The sequence below is a fragment of the Triticum aestivum genome, chromosome 6A, assembly GCF_018294505.1.
Source record: "Triticum aestivum cultivar Chinese Spring chromosome 6A, IWGSC CS RefSeq v2.1, whole genome shotgun sequence".
In the NCBI taxonomy this organism is placed as follows: Eukaryota; Viridiplantae; Streptophyta; class Magnoliopsida; order Poales; family Poaceae; genus Triticum; species Triticum aestivum.
In genome coordinates, this window is record NC_057809.1 from 420,120,599 (window position 1) to 420,131,325 (window position 10,727).

Genomic DNA, 10,727 nt, shown 5'->3' on the forward strand with positions numbered 1-10,727 from the left:
ATTTGGAGGGGGGGGGCAAATTTTTTATACATGGCTAGTTTCTCAAAAAAAAACTCCTAGGCGCCGTCGACGCACTAGGTTGCTGGGCGCTGGAGCTGGGCCTGAGTCGAGGCCATCGAGCACTATGCTCGATTGATCTTTCTCTGAAAAAAGAAACTGCTCAATCGTAAGATGGAAACGGGATCGTCCGTAAAAAATGGGATCGCTACAACAGTCGATCGGGAATCACGATCGTCTTGATCGGGAAACCTCCTCGGTTAAAGATCACAGTTGTGACACCCCGACTTAATCGTGCACTAATCATACACGCAAATGCACATGATCAAGATCCGAGACTCACGGGAAGATATCACAACACAACTGTAGACACAAATTAAAGTAATATATAAGATTGAATACACAATAGTCGGCGGAAGCAACAATATCTGAGTACAAACATAAATTAAACAAGTTTGCCTTAAGAAGGCTAGCAAAACAACGACATCTAGATCAAAAAGGCGTAGGCTTCCTGCCTGGGAGCCTCCTAACTACTCCTGGTCGTGGGCAGGCTCCACATAGTAGTAGGTTCCGTTGGGGTAGTAGTAGTCCTCGGCGGCATCAGCTGGCTCCTGGACTCCGTCATCTAATCGCATCATTCGGGTGGAGGGGAAAAGAGGTAGCAAAGCAACCGTGAGTACTCATCCAAATTACTCGCAAGACTTACATCAGATCTATGCTAAGTATGCATCAGTATCAATGGGAAGGGGGTTGTATCTGTGGACTATACTGCAGAAATGCTAGAATGGAAGGAAGGCCTGGTGATGTAGGGTGGAACCCTAGGGGCCGATCTTTTATGATTGGAGCAGATCCCGCGAAGAACACAAAGAACACACTAGGAGAACGAGAGGAAAACACTCAAATCAACGAGATTCGATTACACATGTGCTAGATCTGAGTACACAACGAGACACACAATCCAAACACAATAAGGGACGATACAAACGGTCGGTAGTTCTTCCCAATCCGTGAGGATATGTGGCTTGAATCCATGAGGGGATCTTCCCTTAACGTGGTCTTGAATCTACTTGGGGGATCTGAAGGAAATATGCCCTAGAGGCAATAATAAAATTATTATTTATTTCCTTATATCATGATAAATGTTTATTATTCATGCTAGAATTGTATTAACCGGAAACGTAATACTTGTGTACGGAAACGTAATACTTGTGTGAATACATAGACAAACAAAGTGTCACTAGTATGCCTCTACTTGACTAGCTCGTTCATCGAAGATGGTTATGTTTCCTAACCATAGACATGAGTTGTCATTTGATTAACGGGATCACATCATTAGGAGAATGATGTGATTGACATGACCCATTCCATTAGCTTAGCACCCGTTCGTTTAGTATGTTGCTATTGCTTTCTTCATGACTTATACATGTTCCTATGACTATGAGATTATGCAACTCCCGTTTACCGGAGGAACACTTTGTGTGCTACCAAACGTCACAACGTAACTGGGTGATCATAAAGGTGCTCTACAGGTGTCTCCAAAGGTACATGTTGGGTTGGCGTATTTCGAGATTAGGATTTGTCGCTCCGATTGTCGGAGAGGTATCGCTGGGCCCTCTCGGTAATGCACATCACTTAAGCCTTGCAAGCAATGCAACTAATAAGTTAGTTACAAGATGATGTATTACAGAACGAGTAAAGAGACTTGCCGGTAACGAGATTGAACTAGGCATTGAGATACCGACGATCGAATCTCGGGCAAGTAACATACCAATGACAAAGGGAACAACGTATGTTGTTATGCGGTCTGACCGATAAAGATCTTCGTAGAATATGTAGGAGCCAATATGAGCATCCAGGTTCCGCTATTGTTTATTGACCGGAGACATGTCTCGGTTATGTCTACATTGTTCTCGAACCCATAGGGTCCGCACACTTAACGTTACGATGATAGTTTCATTATGAGTTTGTATATTTTGATGTACCGAAGGTTGTTCAGAGTCCCGGATGTGATCACGGACTTGACGAGGAGTCTCGAAATGGTCGAGACATAAAGATCAATATACTGGACGACTATATTTGGACACCGGAAAGGTTCCGGGTGAGATTGGGACAATACCGGATCACCGAGAGGTTATCGGAACCCCCCGGGAGGTATATGGGCCTTATTGGGCCTTAGTGGAAAGGAGGGGAAAGGAGCAAGGGAGGGGGCGCCCCCCAAGCCCAATCCAAATTGGGAGGGGCGGCGGCCCCCCTTTCCTTCCTCCCTCCTTCCTCTTCATTCCCTCTCCTACTCCTAATAGGAAAAAGGGGAGTCCTACTCCCGATGGGAGTTGGACTCCCCCCCCTTGGGCGCGCCACCCTCCTTGGTCGGCCCCCTCCTCCACTCCTTTATATACGGGGGCAGGGGCACCCCATAGACACAACAATTGATCATTGATCTCTTAGCCGTGTGCGGTGCCCCCCTCCACCATAATCCTCGATAATATTGTAGCGGTGCTTAGGCGAAGCCCTGCGACGGTAGAACATCAAGATCGTCACCACGCCGTCGTGCTGACAGAACTCATCCCCGACACTTTGCTGGATCGGAGTCCGGGGATCGTCATCGAGCTGAACGTGTGCTAGAACTCGGAGGTGCCGTAGTTTCGGTGCTTGATCGGTCGGGCCGTGAAGACGTACGACTACATCAACCGCGGTGTGCTAACGCTTCCGCTTCTGGTCTACGAGGGTACGTAGACAACACTCTCCCCTCTTGTTGCTATGCATCACCATGATCTTGCATGTGCGTAGGAATTTTTTTGAAATTACTACGTTCCCCAACAGTGGCATCCGAGCCTAGGTTTTATGCGTTGATGTTATATGCACGAGTAGAACACAAGTGAGTTGTGGGCGATATAAGTCATACTGCTTACCAGCATGTCATACTTTGGTTCGGCGGTATTGTTGGATGAAGCGGCCCGGGCCGACATTACGTGTACGCTTACGCGAGACTGGTTCTACCGACGTGCTTTGCACATAGGTGGCTGGCGGTGTCAGTTTCTCCAACTTTAGTTGAACCGAGTGTGGCTACGCCCGGTCTTTGCGAAGGTTAAAACAGCACCAACTTGACAAACTATCGTTGTGGTTTTGATGCGTAGGTAAGAACGGTTCTTGCTAAGCCCGTAGCAGCCACGTAAAACTTGCAACAACAAAGTAGAGGACATCTAACTTGTTTTTGCATGGCATGTTGTGATGTGATATGGTCAAGACATGATGCTAAATTTTATTGTATGAGATGATCATGTTTTGTAACCGAGTTATCGACAACTGGCAGGAGCCATATGGTTGTCGCTTTATTGTATGCAATGCAATTGCGCTGTAATGCTTTACTTTATCACTAAGCGGTAGCGATAGTCGTGGAAGCATAAGATTGGCGAGACGACAACGATGCTACGATGGAGATCAAGGTGTCGCACCGGTGACGATGGTGATCATGACGATGCTTCGGAGATGGAGATCACAAGCACAAGATGTTGATGGCCATATCATATCACTTATATTGATTGCATGTGATGTTTATCTTTTATGCATCTTATCTTGCTTTGATTGACGGTAGCATTATAAGATGATCTCTCACTAAATTTCAAGATAAAAATGTTCTCCCTGAGTATGCACCGTTGCCAAAGTTTGTCGTGCCCAGACACCACGTGATGATCGGGTGTGATAAGCTCTACGTCCATCTACAACGGGCGCAAGCCAGTTTTGCACACGCAGAATACTCAGGTTAAACTTGACGAGCCTAGCATATGCAGATATGGCCTCGGAACACTGAGACTGAAAGGTCGAGCGTGAATCATATAGTAGATATGATCAACATAGTGATGTTCACCATTGAAAACTACTCCATTTCACGTGATGATCGGTTATGGTTTAGTTGATTTGGATCATGTGATCACTTAGAAGATTAGAGGGATGTCTTTCTAAGTGGGAGTTCTTAAGTAATATGATTAATTGAACTTAAATTTATCATGAACTTAGTACCTGATAGTATCTTGCTTGTTTATGTTTGATTGTAGATAGATGGCCCGTGATGTTGTTCCGTTGAATTTTAATGCATTCCTTGAGAAAGCAAAGTTGAAATATGATGGTGGCAATTATACGGACTGGGTCCGTAACTTGAGGATTATCCTCATTGTTGCACAGAAGAATTACGTCCTGGAAGCACCGCTGGGTGCCAGGCCTGCTGCTGATGCAACTGACGACGTTAAGAACGTCTGGCAGAGCAAAACTGATGACTACTCGATAGTTCAATGTGCCATGCCTTACGGCTTAGAACCGGGTCTTCAACGATGTTTTGAACGTCATGGAGCATATGAGATGTTCCAGGAGTTGAAGCTAATATTTCAAGCAAATGCCTGGATTGAGAGATATGAAGTCTCCAATAAGTTCTATAGCTGCAAGATGGAGGAGAACAGTTCTGTCAGTGAGCATATACTCAAGATGTCTGGGTATTGTAATCACTTGATTCAACTGGGAGTTAATCTTCCGGATGATAGCGTCATTGACAGAATTCTGCAATCACTTCCACCAAGCTACAAGAGCTTCGTGATGAACTATAATATGCAAGGGATGAATAAGACTATTCCCGAGCTCTTCGCAATGCTGAAAGCTGCGGAGGTAGAAATCAAGAAGGAGCATCAAGTGTTGATGGTCAACAAGACCACTAGTTTCAAGAAAAAGGGCAAAGGTAAGAAGAAGGGGAACTTCAAGAAGAACAGCAAGCAAGTTGCTGCTCGAGAGAAGAAACCCAAGTCTGGACCTAAGCCTGAAACTGAGTGCTTCTACTACAAGCAGACTGGTCACTGGAAGCGGAACTGCCCCAAGTATTTGGCGGATAAGAAAGATGGCAAGGTGAACAAAGGTATATGTGATATACATGTTATTGATGTGTACCTTACTAATGCTCGCAGTAGCACCTGGGTATTTGATACTGGTTCTGTTACTAATATTTGCAACTCGAAACAGGGACTACGGATTAAGCGAAGATTGGCTAAGGACGAGGTGACGATGCGCGTGGCAAACGGTTCCAAAGTCGATGTGATCGCGGTCGGCGCGCTACCTCTACATCTACCTTCGGGATTAATATTAGACCTAAATAATTATTATTTGGTGCCAGCATTAAGCATGAACATTATATCTAGACCTTGTTTGATGCGAGACGGTTATTCATTTAAATCAGAGAATAATGGTTGTTCTATTTATATGAGTAATATCTTTTATGGTCATGCACCCTTGAAGAATGGTCTATTCTTATTGAATCTCGATAGTAGTGACACACATATTCATAATGTTGAAGCCAAAAGATGCAGAGTTGATAATGATAGTGCAACTTATTTGTGGCACTGCCGTTTAGGTCATATCAGTGTAAAGCGCATGAAGAAACTCCATACTGATGGACTTTTGGAACCACTTGATTATGAATCACTTGGTACTTGCGAACCGTGCCTCATGGGCAAGATGACTAAAACGCCGTTCTCCGGTACTATGGAGGGAGCAATGGATTTGTTGGAAATCATACATACAGATGTATGTGGCCCAATGAATGTTGAAGCTCGTGGCGGATATCGTTATTTTCTCACCTTCACAGATGATTTAAGCAGATATGGATATATCTACTTAATGAAACATAAGTCTGAAACATTTGAAAAGTTCAAAGAATTTCAGAGTGAAGTTGAAAATCATCGTAACAAGAAAAAAAAGTTTCTACAATCTGATCGTGGAGGAGAATATTTGAGTTACGAGTTTGGTTTACATTTGAAACAATGCAGAATAGTTTCGCAACTCACGCCACCCGGAACACCACAGCGTAATGGTGTGTCCGAACGTCGTAATCGTACTTTACTTGATATGGTGCTATCTATGATGTCTCTTACAGATTTACCGCTATCATTTTGGGGTTATGCTTTAGAGACGACCGCATTCACGTTAAATAGGGCACCATCAAAATCCGTTGAGACGACACCTTATGAACTATGGTTTGGCAAGAAACCAAAGTTGTCGTTTCTGAAAGTTTGGGGCTGCGATGCTTATGTGAAAAAGCTTCAACCTGATAAGCTCGAACCCAAATCGGAGAAATGTGTCTTCATAGGATACCCGAAGGAGACTTTTGGGTACACCTTCTATCACAGATCCGAAGGCAAGATATTTGTTGCTAAGTGAGGGAGTCCTGGATTAGGGGGTGTCCGGATAGCCGGACTATATCTTTGGCCAGACTCCTGGACTATGAAGATACAAGATTGAAGACTTCGTCCCGTGTCCGCAAGGGACTTTCCTTGGCGTGGAAGGCAAGCATTAGCGATACGGATATGTAGATCTCCTACCATTGTAACCGACTCTGTGTAACCCTAGCCCTCTCCAGTGTCTATATAAACCGGAGGGTTTTAGTCCATAGGATGAATAACAATCATACCATAGGCTAGCTTCTAGGGTTTAGCCTCTCTGATCTCGTGGTAGATCTACTCTTGTACTACCCATATCATCAATATTAATCAAGCAGGACGTAGGGTTTTACCTCCATCAAGAGGGCCCGAACCTGGGTAAAACATCATGTTCCCTGCCTCATGTTACCATCCGGCCTAGATGCACAGTTCGGGACCCCCTACCCGAGATCCGCCGGTTTTGACAGCGACATTGGTGCTTTCATTGAGAGTTCCTCTGTGTCGTCACTTTTGGGCCCGATGGCTTCTCCGATCATCAACAGCGATGCGATCCAGGGTGAGACTTTTCTCCCCGGACAGATCTTCGTATTCGGCGGCTTTGTACTGCGGGCCAATTCGCTTGGTCATCTGGAGAAGATCGAAAGCTACGCCCCTGGCCATCAGGTCAGATTTGGAAGTTTGAACTACACGGCCGACATCCGCGGAGACTTGGTCATCGACAGATTCGAGCCACAGCCGAGTGTGCCGCATTATCACGATGGGCATGATTTAGCTCGGCCGCCGAACAGTGCCCTGGAAGCCGCACCTGTGTCCGCTCCGACCCCTAGCTCGAAGCCGATCACACCAATCGAGGATGGGTGGTTAGACACCGCCTCGGGGGCTGCAATCTCTACGACGGTCGAGCCGAACACCAGCCCTATTCTCTGCGAAGCCCATGACTCCAAGGAGTCGGACTCCTCTCCAGACTCCGAGCCCTCCGCGCCCCGACCGATCGAACCCGATTGGGCGCCGATCATGGAGTTCACCGCCGCAGACATCTTTCAGCACTCGCCCTTCGGCGATATTCTGAATTCACTAAAGTATCTCTCTTTGTCAGGAGAGCCCTGGCTGGATTATGGTCAGCAAGGTTGGGATGCGGATGATGAAGAAATTCAAAGCCCACCCACCACCCACTTCATAGCCACTGTCGATGATTTAACCGACATGCTCGACTTCGACTCCGAAGACATCGACGGTATGGACGCCGATGCAGGAGACAATCAAGAACCAACACCTATAGGGCACTGAAAAGCCACCTCGTCGTATGATATATACATGGTGGGCACCCCAAAAGAAGGCAATGACGATGGAACAACAGAGGATGACCCCTCTAAGAAGCAGCCTAAGCGCCGGCATCAGCGGCGTCGCTCTAAATCCCGCCAAAACAAAAATGGTGATTCCGGCACGGGAGATAATAACACCCCGGACAGTGCTGAAGACAACCACCTCCAGCAAGATTCAGCACAGGAGGATAGAGAAGCCAGCCCTCATGAGAGAGCGGCAGACAGAGAGGTCGAGGACGATAATTATATGCCTCCCTCCGAAGACGAGGCAAGCCTCGATGACGACGAATTTGTCGTGCCGGAGGATCCCGTCGAACAAGAGCATTTCAAACGCAGGCTTATGGCCACGGCAAGCAGCCTCAAGAAAAAGCAGCAACAGCTTAGAGCTGATCAAGATTTGCTAGCCAACAGATGGACTGAAGTCCTTGCGGACGAAGAGTATGAACTCGAACACCCCTCCAAGAGCTACCCAAAGCGCAGGTTTCTACTCCAATTAGAGGAGGAAGCACCTAAATCACCAGCGCATGATGCGGCCGACTGGCCACCCCGTGGCCGCAATAGAGAGGCCTCTCGGCCCTCCACTCAAGCCGCACCCCGGTGCCGCTCAAAAAATACCAAGGCATGGGAAAATGCGCCAGACCTGCGAGACATATTGGAGGACAAGGCAAGGCAAACAAGATCGATCTACGGATCATGTGGGCGCCCCACGGCACGAGACGGTACTCGTCACGCCGGATATAGTAAATCCGGCCGGGCCGAACACAGTAGACAAAGCTCGTTTGAGCTGCGTCGTGATATAGCCTAGTACAGAGGCGCCGCACACCCACTATGCTTCACAGATGAAGTAATGGATCATCAAATCCCCGAGGGTTTCAAACCCGTGAACATCGAATCATATGACGGCACAACATATCCTGCGGTATGGATCGAGGACTATCTCCTTCATATCCACATGGCCCGCGGTGATGACCTACACACCATCAAATACCTCCCACTCAAGCTTAAAGGACCAGCTCGACATTGGCTTAATAGCTTGCCGGCAGAATCAATTGGCTGTTGGGAGGACCTGGAAGCCGCATTCCTCGACAATTTCCAGGGCACTTATGTGCGACCACCAGACGCCGATGACCTAAGCCACATAATTCAGCAGCCAGAGGAATCGGCCAGACAATTCTGGACACGGTTCCTAACCAAGAAAAATCAAATCGTCGACTGTCCGGACGTAGAGGCCCTAGCAGCCTTCAAGCATAACATCCGCGATGAGTGGCTTGCACGACACCTAGGACAGGAAAAGCCAAAATCCATGGCAGCACTCACGACACTCATGACCTGCTTTTGCACAGGAGAAGACAGCTGGCTAGCTCGCAGCAATAACATGACCAAGAGCCCTGGTAATTCGGATACCAAGGACAGCAGTGGCAAGTTGCGTCGCAACAAGTAAAAGCGCCGCATTAACGGTGACAATGTTGAGGATATGACAGTTAATGCCGGATTCAGAGGCTCTAAATCCGGTCAGCGGAAAAAGCCATTCAAAAGAAATACTCTGGGCCCCTCCAGTTTGGACCGAATACTCGACCGCTCATGCCAAATACATGGCACCCCCGAAAAACTAGCCAATCACACCAACAGAGATTGTTGGGTGTTCAAGCAGGTAGGCAAGTTAAATGCCGAAAGCAGAGACAAGGGGCTGCATAGCGGTGACGAGGAGGAGCCCCGGCCGCCGAACAACAGTGGACAGAAAGGTTTTCCCCCACAAGTGCGGACGGTGAACATGATATACGCAACCCACGTCCCCAAGAGGGAGCGGAAGCGTGTGCTAAGGGACGTATGCGCGATGGAGCCAGTTGCCCCAAAGTTCAACCCATGGTCTTCCTGCCCGATCACTTTTGATCGAAGGGACCACCCCACTAGCATCCATCATGGCGGATTCGCCGCATTGGTTCTAGACCCAATTATTGACGGATTTCACCTCACTAGAGTCCTTATGGACGGCGGCTGCAGCCTGAACCTGCTTTATCAGGATACAGTGCGGAAAATGGGCATCGATCCCTCGAGGATTAAACCCACCAGAACGACCTTTAAAGGCGTCATACCAGGTGTAGAAGCCAACTGTACAGGCTCAGTTACACTTGAAGTGGTCTTCGGATCTCCGGATAATTTCTGAAGCGAGGAGTTAATCTTCGACATAGTCCCGTTCCGCAGTGGCTATCACGCACTGCTCGGGCGAACCGCATTTGCCAAATTCAATGCGGTGCCGCACTACGCATACCTCAAGCTCAAGATGCCAGGCCCTCGAGGCGTCATCACGGTCAATGGAAACACCGAACGCTCTCTCCAAACGGAGGAGCATACGGTGGCTATCGCAGCGGAAGTACAAAGCAGCCTCTTAAGGCAATTCTCTAGTCCGGCCATTAAACGTCTGGACACCGTCAAGCGCGCCCGGCGTAACCTACACCAAGACCGTCCGGTATGTTCAGAGCAAGCATAACAATGCGGCCCCAACCCCAGCCCTCGCGAACTTGCGAAACCAGTGCTGCGCGTACATAACTATGCTCTGGAAATACCATGGGCACAGGGGGAGGGGCACCATCACGGCACGCCCGAAACGCGGCTTAAACCGCACTAGGGGCTGCCGATTTCTTAATTTTCTCTTATTTTCAGGACTCCATTCTTCGGAAGGCTTGTCCGGCAGCACAATTGTCGCACAAACGATACAACCAGGGAAGTAGAAAGCTACGCCGCACTATGGAACTCTAAGGTGGTCTCTATAATGAGCAGTATACCTGTTTCGCATAACATTCTGCAGCTCGCCCCTGGAAAGGACATATTTGATAGTCCCATCTTTTGCTTATCACACTATTTGTATCGTCCTGCTTTGATCGCAGCCTTTTTTAAACAAACAATGCATAGCTTCCGTCTATTATTGCATTACTCTTTTTTACGAATATATGTTCATTAATGACATGCTGCACCCGTACACTTTGGTACGGCCAATACGCCAGGGGCTTAAGTACCCCACAACATGGTGTGAGAAGTCCGAACACTTTCACAAGTGCGGCACCCCGAACTTATAGCATTATATGCATCGGCTCCGAATCATGCCTTGGGTCAATAGTTGGGTTTACCCGTCTCCTATGTTTTGGTACCTTACGTTCCGTTATATCGGCTAAGGTAGCACTAGGAGAACTACTGCGATTGTGCCCCAGTTGAGCTG